The following is a 13,011-nucleotide window of genomic DNA, read 5'->3' as shown; positions in this document are numbered from 1 at the left end:
TTCAAGTTTGCTAGCTCACTTCCAATCTTGTAAGGTGATCATCCAACCTCAAGAAATCTTTGTTTCTTACAGTAGGTTATCATTCTAATACAAGGTAATAATCATATTCAAACTTTGGTTCAATTTCTATAACTATAACAATCTTATTTCAAGTGATGATCTTACTTGAACTTGTCTTCGTGTCATGATTCTGCTTCAAGAACTTCGAGCCATCCAAGGATCCGTTGAAGCTAGATCCATTTTTCTCTTTTACAGTAGATTTATCCAAGGAACTTGAGGTAGTAATGATGTTCATAACATCATTCGATTCATACATATAAAGCTATCTTATTCGAAGGTTTAAACTTGTAATCACTAGAACATAGTTTAGTTAATTCTAAACTTGTTCGCAAATAAAAGTTAATCCTTCTAACTTGACTTTTAAAATCAACTAAACACATGTTCTATATCTATATGATATGCTAACTTAATGATTTAAAACCTGGAAACACGAAAAACACCGTAAAACCGGATTTATGCCGTCGTAGTAACACCGCGGGCTGTTTTGGGTTAGTTAATTAAAAACTATGATAAACTTTGATTTAAAAGTTGTTATTTTGAGAAAAATGATTTTTATTATGAACATGAAACTATATCCAAAAATTATGGTTAAACTCAAAGTGGAAGTATGTTTTCTAAAATGGTCATCTAGACGTCGTTCTTTCGACTGAAATGACTACCTTTACAAAAACGACTTGTAACTTATTTTTCTGACTATAAACCTATACTTTTTCTGTTTAGATTCATAAAATAGAGTTCAATATGAAACCATAGCAATTTGATTCACTCAAAACGGATTTAAAATGAAGAAGTTATGGGTAAAACAAGATTGGATAATTTTTCTCATTTTAGCTACGTGAAAATTGGTAACAAATCTATTCCAACCATAACTTAATCAACTTGTATTGTATATTATGTAATCTTGAGATACCATAGACACGTATACAATGTTTCGACCTATCATGTCGACACATCTATATATATTTCGGAACAACCATTGACACTCTATATGTGAATGTTGGAGTTAGCTATACAGGGTTGAGGTTGATTCCAAAATATATATAGTTTGAGTTGTGATCAATACTGAGATACGTATACACTGGGTCGTGGATTGATTCAAGATAATATTTATCGATTTATTTCTGTACATCTAACTGTGGACAACTAGTTGTAGGTTACTAACGAGGACAGCTGACTTAATAAACCTAAAACATCAAAATATATTAAAAGTGTTGTAAATATATTTTGAACATACTTTGATATATATGTATATATTGTTATAGGTTCGTGAATCAACCAGTGGCCAAGTCTTACTTCCCGACGAAGTAAAAATCTGTGAAAGTGAGTTATAGTCCCACTTTTAAAATCTAATATTTTTGGGATGAGAATACATGCAGGTTTTATAAATGATTTACAAAATAGACACAAGTACGTGAAACTACATTCTATGGTTGAATTATCGAAATCGAATATGCCCCTTTTTATTAAGTCTGGTAATCTAAGAATTAGGGAACAGACACCCTAATTGACGCGAATCCTAAAGATAGATCTATTGGGCCTAACAAACCCCATCCAAAGTACCGGATGCTTTAGTACTTCGAAATTTATATCATATCCGAAGGGTGTCCCGGAATGATGGGGATATTCTTATATATGCATCTTGTTAATGTCGGTTACCAGGTGTTCACCATATGAATGATTTTTATCTCTATGTATGGGATGTGTATTGAAATATGAAATCTTGTGGTCTATTATTATTATTTGATATATATAGGTTAAACCGATAACTCACCAACATTTTTGTTGACGTTTTAAGCATGTTTATTCTCAGGTGATTATTAAGAGCTTCCGCTGTCGCATACTTAAATAAGGACGAGTTTTGGAGTCCATGCTTGTATGATATTGTGTAAAAACTGCATTCAAGAAACTTATTTTGTTGTAACATATTTGTATTATAAACCATTATGTAATGGTCGTGTGTAAACAAGATATTTTAGATTATCATTATTTGATAATCTACGTAAAGCTTTTTAAACCTTTATTGATGAAATAAAGGTTATGGTTTGTTTTAAAATGAATGCAGTCTTTGAAAAACGTCTCATATAGAGGTCAAAACCTCGCAACGAAATCAATTAATATGGAACGTTTTTAATCAATAAGAACGGGACATTTCAGTTGGTATCCGAGTGTTGGTCTTAGAGAACCAGAATTTTGCATTAGTGTGTCTTATCGAGTTTGTTAGGATGCATTAGTGAGTCTGGACTTCGACCGTGTTTACTTGAAAAATGATTGCTTAATCTCTTAACGCGTGAATATTATGTGATATATTAATCTCTTAACGCGTTTGATATTATGTGATAGATGTCTACCTCTAGAACAAGTCCCATTGACTCACCTTATAATAATGAAGAGTCAAATGTAAATTGGAATGATTCGTGGACTAATTCACAAGTTCCCGAAGAGGAACCGGAAGAAGAGTCGGAACCGGAAGAAGAATCGGAACCGGAAGAAGAAATAGAACCAGTGGGGGAAATAATAAAACGGTTAAGTAGAAGAAAATCCTCAACCAACCGACCAAAGTTAATTATGGTCAATGGTGTTTCCGCCAAGGAAGCAAAGTATTGGGAGGATTACCAATTCTCCGATGAATCGGATCCCGACAAGGATTCCGATGATGTTATAGAAATTACCCCAACACAATTTAATAAGGCAAAAGAGAACAATAAGGGAAAGGGCATAAAAATAGAGAAATTCGATTCCAAACCCGATGAACTTTATATGTATCGTCAACACCCGTATTTCTTAAGTTGTGACAATAACCCGGGAACCTCTAAACCACCAGGTTTTTCTAAACCAATGTGGAAAACGACGGCTCGTATTAGGGGAACATCATATATCCCTAGAAACTTGGCAAAACGAACCAAAACCAAAGAAGAAGAAACGAGCGTGTCGGAATAAGATAGTTGTATTCGTGTGGTGTAATATATGTAATATAGTGTGCTTATGCTTTATGATATATGTAAAAATTGCTTGTATTAATAAGTATTTTTTTTTATGAATCTAACTCTTGTCTATTTTACAGTATAAAAACACAAAATGGATAGACAACCCAATATTTTAAGAGACCTACCTGGAGACATGATTGATGAAATCTTGTCTAGAGTCGGTCAGAATTCCTCGGCACAACTATTTAAGGCGAGATCAGTTTGTAAGACATTCGAAGAACGTTCCAAGAATGTCTTGGTTTATAAAAAGCTTTCGTTCGAAAGATGGGGGATATCACATTGGGAAACCCATAAGTTACGATGTGTTTACTTTGACGCATATATTGCAGGGAACCCAAATGCTATTTTACGCAACGGGTTAAGAAATTATTTTGACTCAGTGTATCCGAATATAGGACTTCATGATTTAGAAAAAGCGGCTAACATGCAACATAAAGAAGCATGCTATGCTTACGGGTTAGTAATGTTCGCTTCTCACCAAAGTGAGAAAAAGAACATCGGGCTACAGCTATTAAACAAAACGTTCTCACAAGTGACGGAGTCGGTAATTGGGGTAAGAAATGAGGTTTTTAGGTTATTACGAGACTGTTGGTCATTACGTAACTCTCGTCCCTTTGACGACGTTACAACACGCTGTCTTATCAACGGCCATAACGGTTATGTTCCACAAGACCAAGGATGGGAAGTAATCCTAGTAAAACCAGAATGCATGACTTGTTTCTGGACGTATGAATTACGTGTCTTTATTGCCTTTGCTGAACGACTTGTGTACTAGATAGAATTATCTTCACAACCATCTTGTATCAAATTTATTGTGTGCTATATTTCATGCTATATGTAAAATAAGCGGTATTGTAAGTTTGTAAAATATTGTGTAAAAGTTTGAACGCGAAATATTATTATAATCAGTTTTTCATATAGAATTGCAGTAGTTGAATTGTATATTAGCTAGTAAGTATGAACTTAACGGGTAGGTACTACCCAAATTTAAACTTATAAAACGCTAATATGAAGAAAAAGGTTTTATAAATGAGTTCATATTATGCTACGAAATACTATTAACTACTCTTAATATTCTGTATGATTAACTTGTTCCATTTGACTATTTTGAAGGAAATGGCACCGACTACTCGACACACCGTGAATATGAATGAAGAGAAATTCCGTACTTTTCTAGCTTCAAACATAGCCGCAGTACAGACTGCACTACATACCAACAATAACCTTGGATCTAGCAGTACAGGAAATCGTGTAGGATGTACCTACAAAGAATTCACTGCCTGCAAACCTTTGGAATTTGATGGAACCGAAGGACCGATCGGATTGAAACGGTGGACTGAGAAGGTCGAATCGGTGTTTGCCATAAGTAAGTGTACTGAAGAGGACAAAGTGAAGTACGCTACGCATACCTTCACAGGTTCTGCGTTAACATGGTGGAATACCTATCTAGAGCAAGTGGGACAAGACGATGCGTACGCACTACCATGGTCAGCATTCAAGCACTTGATGAACGAGAAGTACCGTCCCAGAACCGAGGTCAATAAGCTCAAGACAGAACTTAGAGGGTTACGAACCCAAGGATTTGATATTACCACGTACGAAAGACGATTCACAAAATTGTGCCTATTGTGTCCGGGAGTATTCGAAGATGAGGAAGAGAAGATCGACGCGTTTGTGAAAGGATTACCAGAAAGAATCCAAGAAGATATAAGTTCACACGAGCCCGCCTCCATACAACAGGCATGTAGAATGACTCACAAACTAGTGAACCAGATTGAAGAAAGAATTAAAGAACAGACTGCTGAAGAGGCCAATGTGAAGCAAGTCAAAAGAAAGTGGGAGGAAAATGGTGATAAGAATCACCAATACAACAACAGCAATTACAAAAATAATCGCAACAATTATCCCAACAATCGTAACATCAATCGCAACTACAACAAACGGCCCAACAACAACAACAACAACAACAACAACAACAACAACAACAACAACAACAACAACAACAACAACAACTACAACAATCATCCCAACAACAATAATCGCAACAACAACAACAATCAGAAGCAGCTATGCCAAAGGTGTGAAAAGTATCACTCGGGGTTCTGCACCAAATTTTGCAACAAGTGTAAAAGAAATGGTCATAGCGCGGCGAAGTGTGAGGTCTACGGACCAGGGGTTAATAGAACAAAAGGAACAAATGGTGTCGGAATGAGTAATGGTGGAGCAAGTAGTGTCGGAGCAAGTTATGCCAATGTAGTTTGTTATAAATGTGGAAAACCGGGCCACATTATTAGAAATTGCCCGAACCAGGAGAACACAAATGGACAAGGCCGTGGAAGAGTTTTCAATATTAATGCGGTAGAGGCACAGGAAGACCCGGAGCTTGTTACGGGTACGTTTCTTATTGACAATAAATCTGCTTACGTTTTATTTGATTCGGGTGCGGATATGAGCTATATGAGTAGAGATTTTTGTGCTAAATTAAGTTGTCCATTGACACCTTTGGATAGTAAATTTTTACTCGAATTAGCAAATGGTAAATTAATTTCAGCAGATAATATATGTCGAAATCGAGAAATTAAACTGGTTAGCGAAACATTTAAGATTGATTTGATACCAGTAGAGTTAGGGAGTTTTGATGTGATAATCGGTATGGACTGGTTGAAAGAAGTGAAAGCAGAGATCGTTTATTACAAAAATATAATTCGCATTATACGAGAAAAAGGAAAACCCTTAATGGTGTACGGAGAAAAGGGCAACACGAAGCTACATCTTATTAGTAATTTGAAGGCACAAAAACTAATAAGAAAAGGTTGCTATGCTGTTCTAGCACACGTCGAGAAAGTACAAACAGAAGAAAAGAGCATCAATGATGTTCCCATTGAAAAAGAATTTCCCGATGTATTTTCGAAAGAATTACCGGGATTACCCCCACATCGATCCGTTGAATTTCAAATAGATCTTGTACCAGGAGCTGCACCAATAGCTCGTGCTCCTTACAGACTCGCACCCAGTGAGATGAAAGAACTGCAAAGCTAATTACAAGAACTTTTAGAGCGTGGTTTCATTCGACCAAGCACATCACCGTGGGGAGCTCCTGTTTTGTTTGTCAAGAAGAAAGATGGTACATTCAGGTTGTGTATCGACTACCGAGAGTTGAACAAACCTACCATCAAGAACCGCTACCCACTACCGAGAATCGATGACTTATTTGATCAACTACAAGGCTCGTCTGTTTATTCAAAGATTGACTTACGTTCCAGGTATCATCAAATGCGGGTGAAAGAAGATGATATTCCAAAGACTGCTTTCAGAACACGTTACGGTCATTACGAGTTTATGGTCATGCCATTTGGTTTAACAAATGCACCAGCTGTGTTCATGGACCTTATGAACCGAGTGTGTGGACCATACCTTGACAAGTTTGTCATTGTTTTCATTGATGACATACTTATTTACTCAAAGAATGACCAAGAAAACGGTGAACATTTGAGAAAGGTGTTAGAAGTACTGAGGAAGGAAGAATTGTACGCTAAGTTTTCAAAGTGTGCATTTTGGTTGGAAGAAGTTCAATTCCTCGGTCACATAGTGAACAAAGAAGGTATTAAGGTGGATCCGGCAAAGATAGAAACTGTTGAAAAGCGGGAAACCCCGAAAACTCCGAAACACATACGCCAGTTTTTAGGACTAGCTGGTTACTACAGAAGGTTCATCCAAGACTTTTCCAGAATAGCAAAACCCTTGACTGCATTAACGCATAAAGGGAAAAATTTGAATGGAATGATGAACAAGAGAAAGCGTTTCAGTTATTGAAGAAAAAGCTAACTACGGCACCTATATTATCATTGCCGGAAGGGAATGATGATTTTGTGATTTATTGTGACGCATCAAAGCAAGGTCTCGGTTGTGTATTAATGCAACGAACGAAGGTGATTGCTTATGCGTCTAGACAATTGAAGATTCACGAACAAAATTATACGACGCATGATTTGGAATTAGGCGCGGTTGTTTTTGCATTAAAGACTTGGAGGCACTACTTATATGGGGTCAAAAGTATTATATATACCGACCACAAAAGTCTTCAACACATATTTAATCAGAAACAACTGAATATGAGGCAGCGTAGGTGGATTGAATTATTGAATGATTACGACTTTGAGATTCGTTACCACCCGGGGAAGGCAAATGTGGTAGCCGATTCCTTGAGCAGGAAGGACAGAGAACCCATTCGAGTAAAATCTATGAATATAATGATTCATAATAACCTTACTACTCAAATAAAGGAGGCGAAACAAGTAGTTTTAAAAGAGGGAAATTTAAAGGATGAAATACCCAAAGGATCGGAGAAGCATCTTAATATTCGGGAAGACGGAACCCGGTATAGGGCTGAAAGGATTTGGGTACCAAAATTTGGAGATATGAGAGAAATGGTACTTAGAGAAGCTCATAAAACCAGATACTCAATACATCCTGGAACGGGGAAGATGTACAAGGATCTCAAGAAACATTTTTGGTGGCCGGGTATGAAAGCCGATGTTGCTAAATACGTAGGAGAATGTTTGACGTGTTCTAAGGTCAAAGCTGAGCATCAGAAACCATCAGGTCTACTTCAACAACCCGAAATCCCGAAATGGAAATGGGAAAACATTACTATGGATTTCATCACTAAATTGCCAAGGACTGCAAGTGGTTTTGATACTATTTGGGTAATAGTTGATCGTCTCACCAAATCAGCACACTTCCTGCCAATAAGATAAGATGATAAGATGGAGAAGTTAGCACGACTGTATTTGAAGGAAGTCGTCTCCAGACATGGAATACCAATCTCTATTATCTCTGATAGGGATGGCAGATTTATTTCAAGATTCTGGCAGACATTACAGCAAGCATTAGGAACTCGTCTAGACATGAGTACTGCCTATCATCCACAAACTGATGGGCAGAGTGAAAGGACAATACAAACGCTTGAAGACATGCTACAATCATGTGTTATTGATTTCAGAAACAGTTGGGATAGACATCTACCGTTAGCAGAATTTTCCTACAACAACAGCTACCATTCAAGCATTGAGATGGCGCCGTTTGAAGCACTTTATGGTAGAAAGTGCAGGTCTCCGATTTGTTGGAGTGAAGTGGGGGATAGACAGATTACGGGTCCGGAGATTATACAAGAAACTACCGAGAAGATCATCCAAATTCAACAACGGTTGAAAACCGCCCAAAGTCGACAAAAGAGCTACGCTGACATTAAAAGAAAAGATATAGAATTTGAAATTGGAGAGATGGTCATGCTTAAAGTTGCACCTTGTAAAGGCATTGTTCGATTTGGTAAACGAGGGAAATTAAATCCAAGGTATATTGGACCATTCAAGATTATTGATCGTGTCGGACCAGTAGCTTACCGACTTGAGTTACCTCAACAACTCGCGGCTGTACATAACACTTTCCACGTCTCGAATTTGAAGAAATGTTTTGCTAAAGAAGATCTCACTATTCCGTTAGATGAAATCCAAATCAACGAAAAACTTCAATTCATCGAAGAACCCGTCGAAATAATGGATCGTGAGGTTAAAAGACTTAAGCAAAACAAGATACCAATTGTTAAGGTTCGATGGAATGCTCGTAGAGGACCCGAGTTCACCTGGGAGCATGAAGATCAGATGAAGAAGAAATACCCCGCATCTATTTCCAGAAGATTCGTCAACACCTTCAACAGCTTAAAATTTCGGGACGAAATTTATTTAACGGGTAGGTACTGTAGTGACCCGAACTTTTCCATGTTTAAATATATTAATTGAGATTGATATTTACATGATTAAATGTTTCCAACATGTTAAGCAATCAAACTTGTTAAGACTTGATTAATTGAAATATGTTTCATATAGACAATTGACCACCCAAGTTGACCGGTGATTCACGAACGTTAAAACTTGTAAAACTATATGATGACATATATATGGATATATATATAGTTAACATGATACTATGATAAGTAAACATATCATTAAGTATATTAACAATGAACTACATATGTAAAAACAAGACTACTAACTTAATGATTTTTAAACGAGACATATATGTAACGATTATCGTTGTAAAGACATTTAATGTATATATATCATATTAAGAGATATTCATACATGATAATATCATGATAATATAATAATTTAAAATCTTATTTGATATTATAAACATTGGGTTAACAACATTTAACAAGATCGTTAACCTAAAGGTTTCAAAACAACACTTACATGTAACGACTAACGATGACTTAACGACTCAGTTAAAATGTATATACATGTAGTGTTTTAATATGTATTTATACACTTTTGAAAGACTTAAATACACTTATCAAAATAATTCTACTTAACAAAAATGCTTACAATTACATCCTCGTTCAGTTTCATCAACAATTCTACTCGTATGCACCCGTATTCGTACTTGTACAATACACAGCTTTTAGATGTATGTACTATTGGTATATACACTCCAATGATCAGCTCTTAGCAGCCCATGTGAGTCACCTAACACATGTGTAAACCATCATTTAGCAACTAGCATGAAATATCTCATAAAATTACAAAAATATGAGTAATCATTCATGACTTATTTACATGAAAACAAAATTACATATCCTTTATATCTAATCCATACACCAACGACCAAAAACACCTAAAAACACTTTCATTCTTTAATTTTCTTCATCTAATTGATCTCTCTCAAGTTCTAACTTCAAGTTCTAAGTGTTCTTCATAAATTCTACAAGTTCTAGTTACATAAAATCAAGAATACTTTCAAATTTGCTAGCTCACTTCCAATCTTGTAAGGTGATCATCCAACCTCAAGAAATCTTTGTTTCTTACAGTAGGTTATCATTCTAATACAAGGTAATAATCATATTCAAACTTTGGTTCAATTTCTATAACTATAACAATCTTCTTTCAAGTGATGATCTTACTTGAACTTGTTTTCGTGTCATGATTCTGCTTCAAGAACTTCGAGCCATCCAAGGATCCGTTGAAGCTAGATCCATTTTTCTCTTTTCCAGTAGGTTTATCCAAGGAACTTGAGGTAGTAATGATGTTCATAACATCATTCGATTCATACATATAAAGCTATCTTATTCGAAGGTGTAAACTTGTAATCACTAGAACATAGTTTAGTTAATTCTAAACTTGTTCCCAAATAAAAGTTAATACTTCTAACTTGACTTTTAAAATCAACTAAACACATGTTCTATATCTATATGATATGCTAACTTAATGATTTAAAACCTGGAAATACGAAAAACACCGTAAAACCGGATTTACGTCGTCGTAGTAACACCGCGGGCTGTTTTGGGCTAGTTAATTAAAAACTATGATAAACTTTGATTTAAAAGTTGTTATTCTGAGAAAATGATTTTTATTATGAACATGAAACTATATCCAAAAATTATGGTTAAACTCAAAGTGGAAGTATGTTTTCTAAAATGGTCATCTAGACGTCGTTCTTTCGACTGAAATGACTACCTTTACAAAAATGACTTGTAACTTATTTTTCCGACCATAAACCTATACTTTTTCTGTTTATATTCATAAAATAGAGTTCAATATGAAACCATAGCAATTTGATTCACTCAAAACGGATTTAAAATGAAGAAGTTATGGGTAAAACAAGATTGGATAATTTTTCTCATTTTAGCTACGTGAAAAATGGTAACAAAACTATTCCAACCATAACTTAATCAACTTGTATTGTATATTATGTAACCTTGAGATACCATAGACACGTATACAATGTTTCGACCTATCATGTCGACACATCTATATATATTTCGGAACAACCATAGACACTCTATATGTGAATGTTGGAGTTAGCTATACAGGGTTGAGGTTGATTCCAAAATATATATAGTTTGAGTTGTGATCAATACTGAGATACGTATACACTGGGTCGTGGATTGATTCAAGATAATATTTATCGATTTATTTCTGTACATCTAACTGTGGACAACTAGTTGTAGGTCACTAACGAGGACAGCTGACTTAATAAACTTAAAACATCAAAATATATTAAAAGTGTTGTAAATATATTTTGAATATACTTTGATATATATGTATATATTGTTATAGGTTCGTGAATCAACCAGTGGCCAAGTCTTACTTCCCGACGAAGTAAAAATCTGTGAAAGTGAGTTATAGTCCCACTTTTAAAATCTAATATTTTTGGGATGAGAATACATGCAGGTTTTATAAATGATTTACAAAATAGACACAAGTACGTGAAACTACATTCTATGGTTGAATTATCGAAATCGAATATGCCCCTTTTTATTAAGTCTGGTAATCTAAGAATTAGGGAACAGACACCCTAATTGACGTGAATCCTAAAGATAGATCTATTGGGCCTAACAAACCCCATCCAAAGTACCGGATGCTTTAGTACTTCGAAATTTATATCATATCCGAAGGGTGTCCCGGAATGATGGGGATATTCTTATATATGCATCTTGTTAATGTCGGTTACCAGGTGTTCACCATATGAATGATTTTTATCTCTATGTATGGGATGTGTATTGAAATATGAAATCTTGTGGTCTATTATTATGATTTGATATATATATAGGTTAAACCTATAACTCACCAACATTTTTGTTGACGTTTTAAGCATGTTTATTCTCAGGTGATTATTAAGAGCTTCCGCTGTCGCATACTTAAATAAGGACGAGATTTGGAGTCCATGCTTGTATGATATTGTGTAAAAACTGCATTCAAGAAACTTATTTTGTTGTAACATATTTGTATTGTAAACCATTATGTAATGGTCGTGTGTAAACAGGATATTTTAGATTATCATTATTTGATAATCTACGTAAAGCTTTTTAAACCTTTATTGATGAAATAAAGGTTATGGTTTGTTTTAAAATGAATGCAGTCTTTGAAAAACGTCTCATATAGAGGTCAAAACCTCGCAACGAAATCAATTAATATGGAACGTTTTTAATCAATAAGAACAGGACATTTCAACATTGACAGTCCAATAATTCATATACAGTTTAATATATAATATTCGAATTAATTAATATGTATCGTGACCCGTGTACATGTCTCAGACTCGATCACAACTCAAAGTATATATATTATTTGAGAATCAACCTCAACCCTGTATAGAGAACTCGATCATTACTGCATATAGAGTGTCTATGGTGATTCTAAATATTATATACAGATGTGTCAATATGATATGTCAAAACCTTGTATATGTGTCCCGATATTTAAAGTGCGAAAAAATAAATAACAGAAATTAAATGATGATAAATAATGTGCGTAAAGTAAATAACAGAAATTAAATGACGATAAATAAAATTGAGAGAATGTAAATTGCGATAATTAAATTGCGATAAATAAAATGTAATCAGTTAGCTAGGAATAATTAGCTAGGAACAGTTACCGTGGATTCTTAACAAAATTACTCATAGTTAATTTGTTTGTTTCTAACAAATTTTATTTTGTCAAATGTTTTCTTCATTATGCCACTTGTTGGATTCTGATAAATCAAAATCCAAATACGAAATTGGATGAATATGGTTATTCTGTAGTGAACGGATTTGTATATCGGTGGATGTAAGTAGGATAGCATATGACTGTTGAAACAGATTCGAAGAACGTACAATGTAACTTATTAATGTGAAATTTAAATATTCCTCGGGTATTACCTACCCGTTAAAATATTTTCACCATTAACAGTTTGTACAAGAGAATTTTTAATTACAATCTTTATGAAAACCTATATACATATATATTTTCTTCAGATGTATTCATGGATTTAATGAGTTAATATGATATTAAACTCATTTGCTTTTCGGTTGGAACTAGAATAAATAATCTCTAAAACTTTAGAGATTACATATTCGCCATGTCGAATGAAGATTAAGTGAGGTAGAACGATACGTAGAACGAAGATCATACTCAAAGTACAAATGATG

This window comes from Rutidosis leptorrhynchoides, chromosome 3, assembly GCF_046630445.1.
Source record: "Rutidosis leptorrhynchoides isolate AG116_Rl617_1_P2 chromosome 3, CSIRO_AGI_Rlap_v1, whole genome shotgun sequence".
NCBI lineage: Eukaryota > Viridiplantae > Streptophyta > Magnoliopsida > Asterales > Asteraceae > Rutidosis > Rutidosis leptorrhynchoides.
This window is presented reverse-complemented; position numbering follows the sequence as displayed.